The 18,798-nt window shown below is 43.7% G+C and overlaps 1 protein-coding gene across 1 annotated transcript in view; it reads left to right on the top strand.

Moving 5' to 3' along the window:
* The first annotated feature begins 11,358 nt into the window (after positions 1–11,358).
* LOC138581133 (CMP-N-acetylneuraminate-beta-galactosamide-alpha-2,3-sialyltransferase 2-like) overlaps positions 11,359–18,798 on the top strand; it is a 431,707-nt gene continuing 424,267 nt past the window's right edge. Inside the window, exon 1 of the mRNA XM_069652226.1 lies at positions 11,359–11,803. The gene's annotated coding sequence lies outside the window, so the exon portion shown is untranslated. The remainder of the gene's footprint in view (positions 11,804–18,798) is intronic.

Below are 18,798 nucleotides of genomic sequence, written 5' to 3'. Positions count from 1 at the left end.
TTAGAAACTTTCGTCAAGCTTCTGAGGTTGAAATTGAGACTTCTAATGTTCAACCATTGGCCCAAACATCTCTCGGGCTGAACTCTACTAGGGTCATTAATCAGATTCGTTTAGCACAATTACCAACGCCGACAGGAATAGTGTCCCAAGTAAGCACTGTGCTTGAAGGCAAAAATCTTATCTCAGCGTTGGTCCCCGAACTTCAACGGCTGATAGAAACAACCATTGCAAACTCTTTTGCGAAAAAAGCATCAACAATTCCAGTACCTGTTAAGAATAGTCTTGATCCATTACAACACAAAAAAACACTAAAGCTGACTTGAAACGTCCAGCATTACACATTCATTGATTATCACATGTCGCCAACATCCGAATGTGCAATATGATTTAAATCGTACATCCATCCTCACCATCATTGCGGAAATTCCTGAATTGGAAGATATTAATTCTGCTGACATTCACCTAGTGGAGTTTGAAGATGCGCACATACTCTCCTCGGTAAAACTGTGGATCAATTCCAGAGTGGTTGTTAACACCATATGGTCAGCTAAAAATCATCTGTATGATTTAGGTTTTATTATTGAAGTGAATCAACTTCCTTCTAAAGTTCCACCAGTAAATTCATCACTATCTGTAGTCACTCATGGGAGGGATGATGTAAAGACTGTCATCCAGGGCTCTGCAGAAGGCTCTGAAAAGCTCTGCAGTTGTCATCTGAATCAGAATGTGCATTAACTAGGTCAATCTATGCAGCAAACTTGTGTCTCTCTAACTAGTTGGAATACAAGAGGGTTCCGTCATCTGCTAAATAATTTTGAGTCAAGCCTTGATAATGCTGATATAGCCACATTTCAAGAAACGTGGCGCACCACTGCCCCAACTTGGGATAAATACAATATACATTTAAATTTAGCCTAAAAATGAAATCATAGGCGACCAACGTCAGGGCTCCTTATAGCCATCAAACAAGATCTATTATTTGAATCTGAAGATTGGTCATCTCCAAACCCCTTTCTGCAGATGATAAAGCTAAAGGCTGCTAACACCACAAACGACTTGATAAACGCATACTGGAACCCTGCTGGTATTTCCGACCACACAATTATGAGAGACATGAATTCCCTAATGCACCTTGTGTGTCTTGATAAGACTATTAGATATGTCATCATAACAGGGGATTTAAATTTGCAATACTTTGATCAAAGCAAATCTTGTAACAGATTGATACTTTGGAACCATTTCATTGAATTGTACAATCTTCAAATGTTAAATGGCTCATTTACAGATGATATGCCCCCACAACCATCGTGGCACAGAGATAACTCCTCGGCGATAATTGATTACATTTATGTAAATCAATCTCTCATTTCAGATGTTTTCAAATTAATCCATCGACTGAGTGACCATAATAGCCTCTTAATGTACTGGAATGTAACTGAACTAGTAAACATTCAGGCAGTTACTAATACGCTAGATTTTGTAACTGTTAACCCCGATGGCAACAGATTATGTTGGAATGAAACTTCCCTAAAAAGATTTAATCAACTTTATGCAAGGCAAACAAGTAATATAAATGCAGATCAACAGCGGCAAACTCCCTATCACAAAATAATGCAACTTTTTCAACATAAAACAAATAAATCTAAGGTAATTACGGCTCAAACCTTACATGTATTTGACAGGGAAGTGGAAGCCGCAAAACTAACACTTTGTTTAAAAAGACGACAAGCCTTGAGGCTTCCGCCCAATATAAGACACACTATCCTTACTCAATTAAGGACAAATTATAAGAACTGGTTAAGATCACACAAAGCAATCTTATTTCAAAATGACAGCTCAAAAATGCTGAGTGTGTTAGCAGGAAAGAACACATCACAGATTTGGTCAGTAATCAATCAAACGACTGCAGGCCATCAAATAACCTATCACTCTAATAATGTGTCAGAACAGGCATGGGTGACACACTTTTCAAACCTATATATGCCATGTTCGAATGTAAGCAAACAAAGAGTGCCACAATTAACAGAAAAATTCTCTTTAACATTTGATAAAGAAGATATTTTATTCTTCATAAATAAGGCATGTTCATCTCGAGCTCCGGGTCCTGATGGACTTTCGAATTTTATGTTAAAACGACACCTGGAAATTTGGTCTGAAATATTATATAAACATCTTTTCAAATATCATTCAGACACAATTAATACCTGACTTTTGGAAACGTTCAATCATTCTTCCAATTTACAAAAAAGGTAATAGGTCCGACCCAGCAAGTTATAGACCCATCGCCTTGTTGGATGCCCCGGGAAAGATCTACAATCGTATTGTACTCAGAGATTTGAATAACTGGGCATCGAGCTTAAAGAGAAGGGACCCCTTCCAAGCGGGTTTTGTGTCAGGGTTAGGGACAGCACCAAACATTATGATATTGAACATGTTAAATCTCAGTGTGCAGCCCAGAGTCAACTGTTATACTTGGCATTTATTGATTTCAGGGTTGCCTTTGACTCCATTGATCGCAATCTGCTTTATCAAAAATTAACTCGTTTTGTGTGTCCCTCTTCTCTCATTTCTATCATAAAACAACTTCATACTGACACCTTGATTCAAGTTCGGCTTACAATGGAAGGATTACTCTCCAAATTAATTCTCACTGGGCGAGGTCTTAAGCAAGGTTGCATCCTGGCTTCGTTTCTGTTTAATTTGTTTATTCTTGATCTTGGAGAATCTTTTGCAGATATTATTAGTGATGCCCCAAAATTGGGCCATCAACGGATATCTTGGATGCTATATGCGGGCGATCTGGTCCTTTTGTCACAGACCCCTAGTGGGCTACAGAATCTACTAAACAAGCTGTCCGCATACTCAGTAGAAAATCTCATAATCAATTTAGAGAAAACACAAGTAGTAGTCTATCAAAAAACCAAAAAAGTTTCCCATGGGAAAAAATATAAGTGGCACCTTAACAATGTTACATTGATGAATGTTTAAAACTACAAATATTTAGGCTTGACCACCTATAACACTCTAAGTGAAAATGCCTATATTGTTTCACTGAACTTAAAATTGGACACGTTGAAATCACAGGCTAACATACTCGTGTATAAGTATGGTAAGTTTTCATACAGCCACATTACGGCGTTTTATCAAGCAAAAGTGGTCCCAATTTTGCTATATGGAGTCGATACTAAACTGCCGATCAAGAGCAACATATGGGACTTATGTGAAGCATGATTTTGGAGGTCTGTTTTAAAACTCCCGAAATGTACTCCACTCCCCATGATTCGCTTTGAAATGGGATTGGTTTCGCTGTTCTCACAACTGTTGTGGAAGATGTGTGCATTATTCAGAAAATGTTTACTGGGATTGACAAAGAATAATATCTTAAGCACAGTCGCGCATCATGTTGCGGGTTCACAAGATTTTTTTGCATCTAAATGGCGAACTTGTGTGTTGAATGCTCTGGCAGACGCAACTATATCTCTTGAAACACTCCTAACAAACCCTGACTGAGCTAAGTTAAAGTTATTCCAGTATGATTGGATATGTAATACTGCCAAATGTTGCACTTATAAAGATTTCAATGAACAGTGTTTGAGCAAAAAAGATTACGTACACTGGCAGATTACCTGGTTAAATTTCCCGCGCCGGACACTAGACACCAATATCTACGGTTCAGGTTTAATCTTCTACCGACAATGGAAATAATGGTGAGGAGAGGAATGGCACCGAAAGAATTAAATTACTGTCGGTTTTGTCAAAACATGGACTTTTGTGAAACTTTGCAGCACCTGATAGTGAGCTGCATAACTACAATAAGAAAACATTTTTTCACTGATCTATTATGTGTCTATGCTCCTATGGATGAAAATGAAATATGGATTAGATCATTCAGAAGTACAAAATTGGCTATCAGAGTTGCAATAACACAATATTTAAGTGCTATCTTACCCAATGTTCATAATGAAATTGTGTGATCGTTTTTTTTAAATCAAATTTACTGTATGGATCATGGTCTTTTGGACTTTGGAGCAATTGTATTGCCTCTTTCTTTTAATTCTATAATAATTTGTTTAAATATGCATTTGTTTAAATATGTATTTATGAATTTGTGAAAAACCTTTTTCTTTTATATCAAATTGGTAAAAATGTATATACTGTAATTGTTTGCATTCACTGTATCTGAAAGGTTGATTTTATCAGCCAAACCAAATTAAAAAAAATAAAAATATATATATATATATTGTAAACATTTGACTTTCAGTTTATAACCTGTTAAAGTTTACTCAGGAAGGCCCCTGGCAGAGGGATTTTTTGACAGAGCCACAGACAGGCCACTTTTGCTGTGAAAATCTATTTATGCTCTTAGCCTTTCAGGACATTGTAAGTTCACAGTGATTCATTAAACTAAGTGAATTGTAGCACCCAGCGAGAATTTTGAATATTTGAAGGTGTTCTGTACAGGCATTCTGAAGTTTCAGCAGCAAAGAAAAGGTGATTTAAAGCAATATTGAGTTTTATTTAGCAAAGCACTGTTTTTTTCTTCTGCCCTCCACTTTCAATTGTTGTGAAGCCCAGTGACACATTTCAGTAGTGAGAGCTCTGTTCCACAACTGACAACATGCGTGGCAGATTGGGCAGCCATCTTTTTGTGCGTTGAAAAGCGCGATTTTCAGGGGATTTGGCGTGCACAAGGGGTTTGTAGCCATTTTGCTGTTTCTGGCACCACCATAACAGAGTGATGCAGAATAGCAGAGCAAAAGTGGATCAATACATCCCACACCATGCACAGCGGACCAAGGTGAGGGGAAGATTCCTAATTCACAGGGACACATCAGCTTTGGGTCACTACCAATTTAAGGGGGTGCTGTTGAAAGCAATCACCAAAGCTCGGTGGAATCCAAAGGATTTCGGCACCCACTCTTTTAGGATTGGGGCAGAAACCTCAGCATGGCAAGGAGGCCTAGGCGCCCAACAAGTAAAGAACCTAGGGGGGTGGAAGTTGGATTGTTACAGGAGATACATCAGACCAGAACTAATATAGTTCCCCCTACCACCTCCCACCTGTTCACCCGCTTTTCTCCCCAGAAACAACAGCCAAGCAGGACCCACCTTTAAAATCAGCCTGGATAGTCGGTCACTCGTTTGTATTCAGGACAGGGCGTTGGGCCGAAGAAACTAAAGACGGCCCAGCGTTCAGGAACACGATTGCATCATGGTGAGGCTACAGAGGCCTCCACTGGCCAGGCATCCATGACAAGGTAGCTAACCTAGTCGCATATAGAGGCCCGCCGGAAGTTTTGATAATACATTTATGGGGTAATGGGAAGAAAAATTGTATACGAAGAAATATGTGCTTCTCTATCAGGCATTTCACACAATTGGAGGGACACAGAAATTTATTTTTCAGCAATCCTGCCTAGAAAAACATGGCAGGGGGCAACCTGTTATAAATCAGGCGATAACTCCAGGAGAATGTTGAACAGAGGGCTGGAGAAATTCTGCATAGCCAGAGGGTTGGGCTTCATAAAACACCCAGCCATAACACTGGGTGACCCCGATCTGTTTCACAGGATGGCACCCACTTATCGGGGCACGGCCTGGAACAATTTTATAGAGAAATCACCAGTACTTTCGCTAGCAGAGGCTGTAGATAACCTAACTTTTGGGGGAACACAGGCAGCCGATCACCTACCTGAGTGTGGCGCACGGGCCTGAGAGAGTAACCTCAGGACCCGCTGCCCAAAAGTAATATATTATTACAATATGCGAATATTGTTTATGTTCCATAACCAGATCTGTAGCAATAAAAACCTACGGCCTTTTATTGCCAACACTTGATCAAATGTTGTGGTGTAATATGTTATGGGGAGGGAAGGGGTCGGAAGGACATGACACCCACATTCCAACACAACAAATGTAAGTTTGCCTGCATATGGGTCTAGCAGTTACAGGTTTATGCTCTGTGGTCGGATCCTTCATAAAATGCCTGCTGCTCCCGTTGATGATCCTGGGCCGAGCAGGTGGTGATGAGCAGGCGGTGATGGGTGTATGCTCCGTGATCGCAGCTTCCAAAAAAGAAAAGAGCAGTGCCAGCAACACTCTCGATGCAGGAGCAAAAGAGAAAATAAAAGGGATGCAGATCAGCGCAGTGAAAACAGATACATCATCCGTTCTGATGATATGCTCGAAACAGTTTATAGTGAGAAAGTAGAAATTATCAAAACAAAGGAACATAGAATCTTCATGCTAAATGATGTATTGATGTGTGCTACAGTTAATGTGCGCTCTTCCTGTGATGGCAGTGATGAGCAAGGAGAAAGCTGCAGACTTCCTCCACAAGATGTAGCGAGGCCCAGACACCCTGCTACCAGTGTCTTGCCAACAACCCCTGCCTCGGTGTGGGATGCGGAGGGGAATGAAGAAGAACACACTGCTGTGCTCCATCAATGGCACTGAAGAAACACGTTATTCTATTTAATTTTTATAAAGCGCTAAATCGCCCACAGGCCTCAAAGCGCTGACACACATACATAGAACAGACAAGACAGAATCATAGTGGCGTTGGTGCGTCATTCGGCCAGTACATTCGTATATCCAGTAGGACAGTTGGTGCAAGAACAATTTAAGTACCACAGCCGTCAAATAGGCTAGTTTTCATAGCCTTTCTAAATTGAAGATATGATGGCAATTTTCTAACAGCATTTGGAAGATCATTCCAAATCTTGGGCCCCAATGCATTGAAACTGCAATCTCCATACGATTTAATTCTGAAGCGAGGTTGTTTTAGGAGATCTTTATCGTTTGAATGAAGAATATGCGGCAGCCACACCATTAGAAAGTATCTCCTGCCAGGGGGGATCGATAGCAAACAGTGTCCCAATACACCCTGCCACCAGTGTCTCACTGCTGCCTGCCCCACCATCGGGACTGCAGCCAATGTGTCCCCTGGGTGTGGCTTTGCAGACTCATGAACTGTGCTTGCAACCATCCTGGACTGATAAACTAAGACTTAAACTAAGGCAGGCCGAGCCAAAATGGTGTAAGGCCCATGACCCCACCCAAAAAAGAAATACAAGGCCTCTTCAGTAGAATACTCAGCAGCCATCAAAGTAGCCAAAGAAGCACATATAACTGCGAAAATTGAGTCATCTCTATGCCAACCAATAGCTCTCTTCTCTGCAATTAAGTCACTTTCCCCATCAGAAAAGCTGACTCCCAAAGTTATTCCCACTCAGGAACTGTGCAATGCCTTATCCCAGTATTTCATCGTGAAGATCAATACTATTTGCCAGAACATCTTTACGTCGGTCTCTACCTCCCCCCTATTGAGAACCTTGACATTCACTCATTGACCTCAGCTAGCTCAACGTGTTGGTCTGTCTTTCCCAGGATTTTTGAGGAGTCAGTAGTTCTGCCATTAAAAAAATTAAATCATGTTCCCCCTCGGATGTCATCCCGCTGACAGTTATGAAACAGATCTCCCCGGACCTCCTCACAGAGATCACAACAGCTATTAACAACTCCTGTCAGTCGGGGCTGGTGCCTCAGGAACTGAAGGCAGCCAGGGTGATTCCTCTCCTGAATAAACCTTCTTTGGATCCTGCTTTTCTGTCCAACTTTCGTTCTATCTCGCTTCTTCCCTTTCTTTCAAAGCTTCCAGAATCACTGGTGTCACCTCTGCTCTCTACATTTCTTGATTCTTCACATCTGCTCAATCTGGATTTCGGTCTGACAGAGGCACAGAGAGTGTCTTGGTTGCCGTCCAGGATGACATGGCTAGGCTGGTGGACGCAGGTGGAGTGGGTGCCCTGATTTTATTAGATCTATCAGCGGCATTCAACACTGTTGACCACCCCATCCTGCTGACTCGTCTTGCCCATATAGGAATATCCGGGCAGGTACTAGCTTGGTTCACTTCATTCCTGGCGGACCGTACCCAGACCCTCGCTATGCCCCCTTTCTGTTCCCTGCCATCTCAGTTGTGTCTTCGATCCTCTTTAACATCTATATTTTGGCCCTTGTGCGTCTCATCCACTCCTTCAGCGCCAGGTGCTACTCGTATGCTGACGACACTCAGATCCTGATTCGATTAGATCTTGATCAGGCTGAGATGTCGTTGTGCCTGCGGCGGTGCCTGGTGGCCGTGGAGCAGTGGATGAACCACAATTGGCTCAAATTGAACGGAGACAAGACTGAGGTGCTGGTGGTGGGCAATCCCTCCCGACTCCACACTATGGGCGTCTCCCTTCTGGCCTCCCTCTTTGGGCCCTCTTTCTATCCACGGTGAACAAGGTGAAGAACCTAGGTGTAGTACTGTCTGCATCTGTGTCCATGGACAAGCAAGTAACCGCTGTGTGTCAATCCGGTTATTTCCAACTAAAAACACTCAAGTGCTTCCCATGATTCCCACCCTCCTCCATCCCCCTGTTGTGGCAGCCATGGCGCTATCTCAGCTGGATTACTGCAATTCCCTCTACCTGGCACAACCAAAGGGTCTGATCCAACGGCTGCAACGACTTCAAAACCTGGCTGCCCACATAGCAACGGGCACACCTTTAGGGTGCCCATATATCACCGGTTCTTCGAGTCCTGCATTTGCTCCTGGTGACCCAACGACTGAATTTCAAAGCATTATGCATCGTACCCTTCATAATTAGGGCATAGAATATTTTCAGGCCAAGTTCACGCACTACACTCGCAGTCAGAGACTGCACTCTGCCTCTGCTGACGGTCCCTAATTTTAAGCGGGCTCAGATCGGTGGACAAGCCTTTTCTATAGCAGCTGCAGAGCTGAGGAATGAACTCCCACTGGCTATTAAAAAAATCTCCAACTACTTGGACTTAAGAAAGGCTTCTATTTTAGGCTGTTTTTCGTCTGGTTCCCTGGCTGGGAATTCGTCCCTCTAGCGCCAAGATACCCTAGGGTGACCGTGCTCTTAAGAAATGGGCTTAACATAACAAAGGTTTGTGGTCCAATTGGTTTCCTATAGCCCCGCAAATGCTCAAAGAGGACTCAGTAAATATGTATTTTTGATGCTGTGGGCCCACATGTTATTGAGGTGCATAAAGTGGTCCCAGTAAAGATAGGTATGTGAAGCTGTGGTGCCGCAGGTTGTCGCCTTGCTTAATAGGGTTCCAGTAACTGGCAATGATGTTGTCCATTGGTTGGCGTTCCCTTCTCCCCCGCTGAATTAAGTTGTGGTAGAACTTCCACCATGCCCCCAGCAGTTCTCCAACTCTGACCGTCACCTGCAAAATATGTAAAGCGTGGTTGGGGTACGTTTTAATGTTTGTAACTGACTGAGTCTCAATGTATGTGGTTATTTGTTTTACCCCACAGTTCCCAAATAAGTATTGCTGTTCATGACGATTGATTTATTTGATGTCCATTGATGTTGTCTTTGATTTTGTTTGAGTGTAGTGTTGCCCCTTTAAGAATATGTTTCATGAGTTTGTCATGACTCACTGTCAATAAAAGGAACCTCAGCGAGCACGTGCGCTACGATTACTACAAATACTTTTGACCGCTACTCGCGGCCCGTCGCAGCACCAACCCTGTGAAACCATCTCTACTGTGACAAGAACACAGATCATGAAGCATTTCAAACAGCGACTACACTCTCAACCACAGAAATTGCAGTAATGAGGCACAGCCTCAGTATCCGACATCCCCCACTGACAGATCAAAACTGTCAGCAAGACAAAGTTCTCTACACACGTGCAGCAGAACAGCGGCAGACTCCATGAATGGCACTTCTGCCTCGTGCCTCATTTATTGGGCCTACTGACTGATGCTGTGTGATCACGGCCCCGCTACCCTGGCCTGCATGCTGATGCTATTTGACCACCGTACTGCAGCCAGCACTGACCTGGGTGCCCCCGGATCAGCACGTGCAACCCGGGAGCCCCCGGACCCCTGTCCTGCTGTGTTACCACAGCCCAGTTTCTAGCATGGGAGCCCCCAGCAACTGATGTCTTGCCTTGTGATCACGGCAATCAGGGTGATCCCTGCAACTGTCCATGCCGTGTGATCACAGCACTGTCTACCAGCTGGGTGCCCCCAGCACTGATCGGGCTGGCCTATGTAACCATAGGTCCAGCCACAACACTCCCCTTCTTCAGCAGAGGTTCAACGAGTACTGTAGATCCTTAAACTGCCACCAAAGAACTGTGGCGATCTCTCTTCGTCGTCAGTGCTGCGAGGGGGTAACCTCACGAGAGCTCGTAGCTAACGAGGTACACACACTCACAATTACTACATGGGGCTTGTTTTAGTGATAAGGTGGATGCTCACTCGTGGTCTAGTCCGACTTCCACATTCAGCGACCCCCCATTTATTGGTACAACAACGTACTGACACTCCATGCACCGTCCTTCCTAAAGGAACCACACCTTACCACAACCCCTACCCAGGGGAACCACTATCTGTTCCCCTTAAGATTCCTTTCCCGCAGTTGCTCGGACAGGTCCAAATTGCTAAGGATGAAGTCCTTCCCTGAAGTTATTGAAACATGGCAGCCTCACATTCTGAGAAAAAGGCCATGTTGCCCCTTCACAACCGCATTATCTTCCCCAGCTTTGTCCCCCCCCTTCTGATACGTGTAGTCCCAATTTAGTCGGTGGGTGCCCGTTTCAATGTGATGGTTGGGGTTCTACCATGCTTAAAGCAGAAAACCGTCTGAGGCACCATGGGGTCCATACATTATAAGAGAGACAAAGAAATGCACCCGGGGTTAATAGCTGCCGCTTATCAGGAGACAGCCAAGCAGGGAGCTGAATATTAACTGTCCACTGAAAAGCTGCAAATCCTTCTTTGTCAGCAAGTTGCTGATGTGGGAGAACCAGTCTTCAATAGCAACGGGGTGATCGGTATACCCACAACGGCTCCTGCAAACGAAGCTTTTAAGGCGAGTGTAAAGCGCACATTTAAAGCCCCATAACGAAAATAACGAAGAAATATATGACTGTGTTAGAAGACTGCTGACTGGCAACATGGGCTATTGCTGGGGGCCGCCTGTGGCCCCTTTCAAATGAAAAGTTGGAAAGGCCCAGACACCGTCCCTCCAGCGTGCCCGCCTTACAAAGCTGCATTGCTTTATTTAAAGCTAGGCAAAGACCGAAAACATTGTATCCCAATGTCATTGAGCCGGGTGGAGACCCTACTTGGTCCAACACATACAGCATCATGGTCGCCTTACTTGGGATCTCTCGTACAGTGCCCCGGAGTCATCCGGCTGCGCTAGCCCACTCCAAGAGCATGACTGCAGCAGGCTCACGACATACACTGGGGTTTCCTGTTCTGCTTTCCCCTTACATACAGGATGTTTAAAAAAACACACACACACACACACACACACACGGAGCCCTTCGCCGGTTCGTCGGACTGTTTGGTTAATACTGCTCAGTGGGTAGTGGTTTCTCGTCCTAAGCAGCACCGCGGGTTTTATCGCAGGCGGGCTCACAGGAGCAGCCGCTCAGGGACTCTCCAGCAGAGGCGGGAAAGAACACGGCTGACAGGAGGCGCGCGCCGGGGACGGGCTCCCCCCCACCCCTCTCACACGGCGCTCTGCTGGGGGCTCAGAGCTGTGTGACTGCTGCTCGCGGGGGCCTTCAGGCGGCTAGCTCCGGGGGAGAGGCCAACTGGGACAAACACGGGGAGACTACGGGACGGCCCTGCCCCCTGAGGAGACTGGGGAGGCGCGCGCCCGTTGGCCCAGCCGGATCCGGTCGCCCCCCAGCTGACCCCCAGTCCACCCATTGGTTTGCCGAGCCACATCTTCATTCGGAGCTGCTGAAAGGCAAGGTAAAAAGTGCACTTCGTTGCTGCAGTTTCTTCCGAGCTCGGGGATGTGTCCAGGCAGGACAGAAGGGCGCGTGCTAGCAGCACCCCATGGTAGACCCATGAAATGGGCGGTTCCCGTCTCCTCGGTGGGCTTAGGAACCAATCTCTCGCCCAAACCAATATAAGAAGGATGCTGTTCGTTGCGTCCTATTATTATTTCTTTTTTGGCCTCCACATCTTTAAACACTTAACGCTACTCGCTGTAAGCGATAAATGAGACGGGGCACAGGCGGAGAGCACTGACAAACGCAAACGCCGCTGCGTTGACACCAGGTGCTCTTGTAGCGAGTTCCTTTAGCCTGACCTTTTGTAATAGGTTTTCCATGGTGCACTGTGCAACATTTAACCCACATGGCAAGCGAACGTTTTTGAATGCGTGAATTCTTCCACACAATGTGTCTGTGTGATAATTGGTCAAAACGTTAGGGGCCAAAATGGAAGGAAATGTAGTTTTTTGTTATATTTAATATTTGTGAAAGAAACGGGAGCTCTGCCCTGAATGCATGCATACATTGTACTTTTGAATGAGGAACTTTTCATACAGCAGAGCAGGGATTCCCTTTTCGGTTCTGCTAATTAGTCTACACAACTTTCCTGGCACAATGCCAGTATTGCGGAAGTTACCCAAAGGAGTTCCTTTTCGATGCCGAATAGGAATGGATGTGTGCTGTACATTTCCAAATATTGCCTTTAAACAAGCATTGGCAATGGCAACAGTCTGGGCTTATGTGTAGGCATTGGAACGTCACTTGCCAGGCACAGCTGGTGTTATTAACTGCCCATTGGTGGTAGCAGGTCAAAATGATGCAAGGACCTGGACATCTAATAGCAGTGCCTGGCAAATGCGTAATACTTATACAAAAAATCCCAAACTGTTGGATTTGCCAATGTTTGTTTTTAACATGATATTCAGAGTGCTTATAAATCGAATGGCTGAAGGCAGACGTGGTTAAGACATTTTAATTACACCTGTAGTGGGCGGGCTTACAACTTCAATATGATCATTAACTCTTAGGAGATTGCTTTGAAAAAACACAGGCAGGCACTTCCAGCACAAAGTGTGATGGTAAGGCTTGAGTAAGGTAAGCTCAAAGAGTTCCCATGAGGAGGTGTTTTGGATGGGGAGGCACGGGAACTGTGCAAATACCTGTGTGTCCTTCCTCATATGCCATTTTCTCCCTAGCTGTAATCTAATGCAATAGTTTAGGCGTATGGGTGTCACAAGTGACACCTAAAAGCCCAAACAAAAAATAAGGAGTTCCCTGTATATCCGTTTTTCAAACCCAGCCTGCTTAAGGCCACTGTGTCACAAGGCACGCGGCAGAGTAATTTGTATGTACGAGCCCCCCAGTGTGAATGATGCTTTATGAGGCGGACTTGGAGCTCAAAGTTTGGTGGATAAACAGAGGAAATAGAGATCTCTCAGTTTATTTGTATCCCCAGGCCTAGCTTCCGGTCTACACTGCGAGATATGCATACATTGTTGGTCTATGAGCCAGGCCAGTTGGGACTGAGGAATGGCCGGACTGGCTTATGCTGGGGTCTAAAGGCAAAAAAGAAGATCCAAAATTAGGATCCTCCCGTCCACTGCACACTTTCAAGTACTGTACATAAGAGTCAACATTTCAATTGAATGTTTCTAGCATTCAATCTAATCAATAGTAAATCAGGAGTTTCCATTAAATTTTCACAACAAAAGTAAAATGTAATAACAATAAGTATCACAGATACAGTATTCAAGTCCATGGATTATCTGGTGTCTCTACCTGCAATACATCTTTGTTTGACGAAAAGATGTGCCTACATAGTCTGTTGAGGAAGGTGAGATTAGAGATCTTTTTTGAAAGTCAGCCACCTAAAGAATCACCATTACCAATGGACGAAAGGTTGGAAATGTGCCCAAAGAGCGAGTATGATCCACAAGTACAAAATTCAATACTGAACCTGTTCGAGAGAAGTGTCCTATCTGATCTCAGTAGAATTACCAGAGATCCACTCCATTGAACATCAAGAACTGCCAGCTTGAGCATGTTGAAACATTGGCACATGATGAGGAACTTACCATTAAACCGGCGGACAAGGGGAAAGCCATTATTGTGATGGATAAGGCCCACTACATCAACAGGTGTCTAGAATTATTACATGATGAATCCGCATGACAATGTCTCGGAAGGATAGCTCAGGGGCAACGTGCTTGCCTTGGAAGCAAGACGACACAGAGCACTACAGGTTCGATCCCAGGGTCTATGCTTAGAAACTTCTGGGTATTAAGCGCATTATAAATAACCTATCATATCACATCACCTACATTAGATTGGATAATGATCCGCTCAAAGATATTAAGATCCTCATTGAGAAGATAGTTGAGAAAGCCCTTGACAATGACTGGACCAGTAGTAAAACCTATCAGTTCTTGATTAATCGCTTTCCAATAACCCTGTTTTTTTATGGTCTACTGAAGATTCACAAGGATTCAGTAAACCCCCCATTAACACCTATGGTAGCCGGAACGGATAGCATTTTCGACCCTCTGGCTATCTATGTAGACAGATTGTTACAACCCCTTATCCAGGGCATTCTGACATACCTTAAGGATACCACTGACTTTCTCAATTGCTTGAATGTTATCTCGGCACTCAGTTTAGTTTAGATGTATGTAGTTTGTACACGTCGATTCCCCCATGAGAAGGGACTGGAGGCAGTAGAGTGGCTCCTACTAAATTCATCCGGACTTAGAGGGAATGCTCAATTTGGCCTTGAACTTGATTCTGTTTAATAACTACTTCAGATTTCAGTGGAAATACTACATCCAGGCATCCGGTACATCCATGGGGTCAGCAATGGCCCCGGTATATGTGAATATCTTTATGTACAAATTTGAAAATAACGATGTACTTGACCACCCTGACTGGTCAATGAACATTCTGACGTGGAAGAGGTTCATTGATGATATTGCTGGCATTTGGTGTGGGTATAAGGAAGATCTTTTAGCATTTTTCACATATCTGAATACAGTACACACTAGAATCAAGTTTACTCTCGAGACTGGGTCTCCATCACTCCATTTTCTGGATGTATGCCTACAGATTAAAGATGGTAGCATTTCAACCACAGTCTACCATAAACCTACTGATGCAAATAACTTGCTCCATTACACAAGCATTCATCCTAGAGCAATGTTGAAAAGTTTACCCTACAGTCAAATTCTTAGGCTGAAGAGGATAATATCAGATCTGGTGGGCCTAGATACAAAGTGTTCAACATTGGTGGATACATTTAAGAAAAGAGGCTACCCTATGGAAGTTCTAGATGAAGCAAAGTCAAGATCCATTGAAATATTGAAAGATCAATTATTGATGCCCAAGAACAAAACTAAAGAGGTACCATTATTATTTCTCTAAACTCTAGAGGCAGAGCTTTCAGATAAGTAAGATTATCAAAAAACATTGGAGCATACTTCATAATGACCCCACTTTATACAAATTGTTTCCCAAAGCACCCATGATGGCCTTTAAACGAGGAAGGAATTTGAGGGACAAGTTGATGAGGACTGAAAAACCCTTGAAAGAGAAGCAATTGCTCCTGAAAACCAAAAAGAAGGGACATTGCCATGCCTTTGTTGCACCCATTGCAACAACGTTGTAAAAGGCAAGACAATCTCACATCCACAAACTGGGAAAAAGATTAAGTTGAGGGATTTCGCGACCTGCCTTACCTCAGGTGTGATTTACACAATAAAAAAGCCCTTGTGGAAATCTCTATATTGGACAGACAATGAGACCTGCAAAAGAGCGTTGGACGGAGCATAAATCGAACATAAGATGCAATAAACCCAGATCTTCGGTTTCCAGACATTTCTTCGAACAACATCATAACATAGCACAATTGACATTCCAAGTACTAGAAGTAGTGAAACGCCCACAGAGAAGGGGGTAACTATCAGTCAATTCATTTGCAGAAAGAGATGTACTGTTCAGCCAAAGGGTTTAAACGAAGATTGTTCCTTAAATTTTTTGTATGACATGAATCAATTGGATGTGATGATCTGAACTGGATCCATCTATTGGGTATTGTTTAATCAATCATAAAGGTTTTAATTAAGATTGTTCCTTGAACTGTTTTATGTAACATCTTTTCATTATATGCAATATCTTTTTGTGTACAATATATATAATGTACCCATTCGAGGGTAACTGGAGCTGTAAAATGTTCAATCGTACATAGTCTTAGAACATAAGATGAAAGTTGCCAGGATGTAGTGATAGATTAACAACAAGGTTGGACAGTGAATAACTGTTTAGGCTTGATTATGGACGGGTTAGGAGGTGTCTGTTAAACTTGTAATAAATTGTATACTTCATAGATGGAAATGTGAGGCTTGATCTATATTACCAGTATGGGCTCTGTGCCAAATATGATCTGATCACATGAATAAGACAAGAATGGGCTGTAGATTTAAATAAGGGCACTAATTAATAATTATGACTATTGAGAGATGTTATACCTTTAGAGTATAGCCGTTACAGCCACAAGAGATGAACATGTTTCTGTTTTAACAACTTTAGAATAACGAAAGGCATTTTTGACTAATCATATGCGAGCCACTTAGATGTTGACCCGATTGAGTATAAATAGTCTCTTTATCCTAGTGAGCTGGGGTTTGGTCTACCCGCTTCTTTAGTGGATAGCCATCAAAAGATTAGAATGGATAGAATGGGTTGCACAATTAAAAGAGATATACACGGTTTTGAGTGAAACGGTACATAGGATTCATGTACTGGACACCATTCCACTCACTAGGCGTTCTATTAGCCTATAGGTAGTGTCTTTATACTGCAATATACTCAAGCCCATGTGGGATGAAATTCTGGTGTCGTACTTTGATTCCATTACGGAACTCGAGTGTGCAGTGGCAACTCTAAAGGAAGTTTAGTAATGCTTGGGAAGTTTAGAATATGTATGATACTATTGTGAGGCTTTACCGGCATTTGACATAAGTCCATTGGTTCACTTTATATTCCAGGAACTGACCTTTAGCTAAACCTTTGTCGCTAATCTTATTTACTTCATGAAGAGAATACTTGTGAGCAACATTGGCTGCTTCACTTTAGCTACACTGGGCGACTGGGCTTGCGTGAGGGCTATACGCCACATACAGGGTCTAGAGTGGCTTGGCTATATTGGCACTTGAATGTATCCAATTAACTAAACAGGGTCACATCTAGCTGGCTCTATTATCCGATTAGTTAAACATATTCAATGAGAAAAGAAATCAATGTTTGGACAGCCGATAGTGCTCATTAAGAAACTGCTACCAAATGTATTTAGTCAATTTGGAGAGGCTCCCTCACTTCAGGTATTAAATCCCTCGGACACTGTCGAAACATTACTTCCGCTGGTGCCACTCCAGTCGACACATGAGGGGTGGCTATATACTCCTTCATAAACTGATATAGCCCCCATTGTATGAGGGATGGCCATGAGCAATGTGGAACACCTTGCTAAGGGTTCTCATGAACCTCTCGGCCTCGCCGTTGGCACAGGGCCAGAAAGGTGTAATCTTCTGATGTATGCCATACTCTTCCAACAACTGAGCGAAGCTGTCCCCTTGGAACGGCGCTCCATTATCGGAGCACAGGGTCTGAGGCAACCAATGAGTGGCAAAGATCTTTTCCAAGGCAACGGCCACCTTATCAAGCGACACTGATTCGATAAATTCAACCTTGGGGTATCGTGACCACTCATCCATTACCACTAAGAAGTGAGTGTCTGTTCCAGTGGAACCAAAGTCTGCATGCCCATTCTCCCAGGGCCTTGTTCCTTGGGGCATCGTCTCAATGAGGGGCTCTCTCTGTGCCGGGCCAGCCGCCTGACACCACACACAGGCCAACACAAACTCTTCTTCTCCAGTGCAGGGACCCATACTTTCTGGCGTAATCTTGCCTTTGTCTTCGCCGTCCCTTGATGACCCTGGTGTGCCAGTTCAATGACCTGTGGGATATTACACATCGGCACGATTATGTGGTCTACCCTGAGTAAGAGCTCTGACTCGTCAAAAGCCAGCTTCTCCTTCACTCTCCACAACTGTTCCAGCGCCAACTGCGCCTCTTGGGTCCTTTGTGCCAGGGTGTCCACCACCGACTTCCACAACCCTTGCTGAAGGGCCACCTTCATTATCAAGAAACACTCATCCTCTGCCGCCGCCTTTTCGAGCTCTAGGCGCAGCACTGAATTTGGGGTAGCCCATTCCACAATTAGCTGTGCATGCTTATCGGCCTCTGTAAGAGGATTCAATTCAACACTACAGCTAAGTCAATGCCTAGTCTGGGATACTGAATGGAAACCCTTATTGATATATCTTTATGTCCAGTTCATGAGTTCTGGATGACTACCCCTATATATCACCCCTCTCTTAGAATCCCCCTGACCCCACTGAGCCAAGAAGTAGTTCTGTTTTGCAAGTTTAAAAGGTTTATTTGAGAAATAAAACAAAATATAGATACCACGCTTTTATAATAAATTAATAATCGATATCGCCCTTATAAATATAATGTTAATCAACAATGGGTAATCTGACACTAGCACACTTCTTTACAATCAATGATGAGTTGGTGGAGGATGGCTAAGGCAGCGAAAATACTTTTATGGTTTCAAATGGATACAATGTTGAATGAAAATGCAGTACAGAACTAACTAATATGGTTTCACAAGATATCATATGTTCACTCCCCCCCCCCCCTATATGCAATGCAAGGAGATGGAAGTAACACACACAGTTCTCAGGAATGCATTCAAATACAATACGAAATTCAATTCCCACCCCAGCAAGCTTAGAGAAAACAGGTATGAGTTTTAAAACACAGGCCCTAGTGCTTTGAATGTGGTGGCAATGAAGTGAGAAATATGCTGAAAATGCTTTTAATTCCCTTTAGGAGGTTCAGGGTGAGTGAGAGATA

The sequence above is a fragment of the Ambystoma mexicanum genome, chromosome 3p, assembly GCF_040938575.1.
Source record: "Ambystoma mexicanum isolate Mex_15411 chromosome 3p, UKY_AmexF1_1, whole genome shotgun sequence".
Lineage (NCBI taxonomy): Eukaryota > Metazoa > Chordata > Amphibia > Caudata > Ambystomatidae > Ambystoma > Ambystoma mexicanum.
The sequence above is the reverse complement of the archived record's forward strand: the minus strand, read 5'-3'. Positions and strand labels throughout refer to the sequence as shown.